The sequence below is a fragment of the Echinops telfairi genome, unplaced genomic scaffold (genome assembly GCF_000313985.2).
Source record: "Echinops telfairi isolate 266 unplaced genomic scaffold, ASM31398v2 ScPeMD7_7457;HRSCAF=8495, whole genome shotgun sequence".
In the NCBI taxonomy this organism is placed as follows: Eukaryota; Metazoa; Chordata; class Mammalia; order Afrosoricida; family Tenrecidae; genus Echinops; species Echinops telfairi.
Genome location: NW_022111357.1, coordinates 2,419,708 through 2,422,107, shown reverse-complemented (window position 1 = coordinate 2,422,107; position 2,400 = coordinate 2,419,708). Strand labels below are relative to the sequence as shown.

Genomic DNA, 2,400 nt, shown 5'->3' with positions numbered 1-2,400 from the left:
GATTATAATGTGCCCCATAAGTAATGATGGCCAGAAGGTGATAACTCAGAGGTTTCATACAACACTTGTCCTTTTGTGATGGACTGAGTTCAACCATGCGATGAGGTGCCCTTTCTGTGGTGAGCTCATTTTGTTTATAGGTTTTCTTGTCACCTGACTCATTGCTGTTTTCTTAGTGTTTATTCAATTTTGTAATTCCCTGATTTTTTAAATGAGATTTATTCATTTTCTTTAAGGTTGCCCTTTTATTCCTTGATGAAGACGCTAAGTTCTGTAGCTACCTTCTCCCTCCACTTACGGTTGTCTTCATTCCAAATGGATCACTCTGGTTCTCTGTTTGCAGACCTGTAAAGTTCTTTCTCTGAATCCATCTCTGTCGGGGTGACTTCTGGGTGGGGATATCAGGTTTGTCAATCTCAGGTGGTGGCTCTCTCCCCAAAGAACTCCCACTGGTATTATTTATAAGATCGGTGTGGGTTTTACAAGTTCCTTGAATTCTTGTTTATCCAGCAATGACCTAATTTCACTGTACTTGCGGGACAATATTATTGGGTTTGTGATTCTTGGTTGGCCTTTTCTTTCTTTTTCTTCCAGAGTGTTGTATGTGTCCTCCCATTCCCTTCCTGCCTGCCAAGTCTCAGCTCAGCCATCAGCACTCGGCTTACCGGGTCCCGTTTACAGGTAACTTTGTGCTTTTCCTGAGTTGCGCTCAGGATTCTCTCCTGTCTTCCGTTTGCAATGTTTGATTCGGATACACCTAGGTGGTTTTCTTCAGTCTAGTGGTCTGTTACGGCAGAGTTTCCCACACCTCCAGGTCTGGCCAGGGTACCCAGGAGCCAGATCCACAAGGGAACCGCTCAGACCTTCGGAGGAGCAGGCAGGGGCTCCCCAGAGGGGAGCTGAGAGGCATGAGGGTGGGCCTAGCCTCCCCTGGTCACCAGGAGAGGGGGGGACAAGGGAGGAATCCTCCTTTCTCATCACCAGTGTGGAACAGCGTCGCCAGTGTGGAACAGCGCGTGCTGTCAGGCTGCTGAATACGGCGTGGAAACATTCAGGAGGGCCACACCACAGGCACAAGCCAGCAGTTCTCCGTGGACCTCCACCCGCACCATGGCTATGCCATTTCTCGCTTAGTTAGTATTCGATCTCTTCCTCTGAAGCTCAGGGCTCCAGGATTGGTATCCTCGTCTGTTTCATTTGGTCTTGACTGTCTTCGTTGTAGAGCAGGGCTAGGGAACCTTTATTCTGTCAAGGGCCATTTGAATATTTATAACAGCATTTGTGGGCAATGCAAATTATCATCTTCAAAATTAGTCTGCTATATTTGGTGAATCATTTAATTAACTCACCCCTAAGGCGATGGTTGGAATGGCTTCCCTTTGGGAAGCTGGTATTAATGGGGAGCCCTACTGGTGTAGTAGGTTTCACATTGGACTTAAAACCACCAGCTGCCCTTGCTTGGGAGAATGATGAAGCTTTCTACTCCTGTAACAGTCTCAGAGAGGCAGTTCTACCCTGTCCTATAGGGTCGCTATGAGTCGGAATCAATTTGATGAACGTGAGCTTGGTTTGTTTTTATTTTATTATTACTATTATTTTATTTTTAAAAATCATTTTATTGGGGGCTCTCACAGCCCTTATAACAATTGTATCATACACCCATACATTAATTGTATCAAGCATATTTGTACATATGTTGCCATCATCATTTTCTAAGCATTTGAGCCCTTGGTATCAGCTCCTCTTTTTACCCTCCCTCCCCTCTCCCACCCTCATAACCCCTTGATAAATTATAAATTATTATTGTTTTTACATCTTACACTGACCGCTGGCTCTCTTCCCCCGAGGTTTCTTCCCGCACAGCCCATGAGACAGACCTTCCCCACCCCTGCTGCAGTGTGACTGCTGAGTTGGCCATCTTTTGGCCCAGTCCCCAAGGCTGTCACCTCCACACAAGCAGACTGCCACTTCTGGTGACTTCATGCTGTCAACCTTTCAGTCCGCTGCCCAGCAATGAGTCCCCCAGCCCCAGGGTTCCTTCCTGGTGATCTCCATTGACCATAGTAACCGATGGTTGGCAAGTCATCCGTGACCAGTTTCATACGCTTCTGTATTAGGTCAGGAGATGTTTGGCTTGGCTGTGACATGCATGACCTTGCAATGGGTGCCTTGAATTCTGCATGAAAGCATTGTTAACAGATCCCATTACACACACACACACACACACACACACAAGCTTTGCTTCTTCTTTGCAATTACCGACATTTCCCAAGGATTGAATGCTTTTGTTGTGTTTTTTTCTGTAGTAGCTGATGGTTTGCAGGTAGATGTGTGCAGAAATGGCCTTGCCCCCGGGCTTCCTAGGTAAAAAGTTGCTTGGAGACGGAAACTCCACAATAA

The 2,400-nt window shown here is 46.4% G+C and overlaps 1 protein-coding gene across 1 annotated transcript in view; it reads left to right on the top strand.

Annotated features, from left to right (window-relative positions):
- The first annotated feature begins 661 nt into the window (after nucleotides 1–661).
- Nucleotides 662–2,400, top strand: part of CTPS1 (CTP synthase 1) — a 45,189-nt gene continuing 43,450 nt past the window's right edge. The window contains exon 1 of the mRNA XM_004704928.3: nucleotides 662–681. The gene's annotated coding sequence lies outside the window, so the exon portion shown is untranslated. The remainder of the gene's footprint in view (nucleotides 682–2,400) is intronic.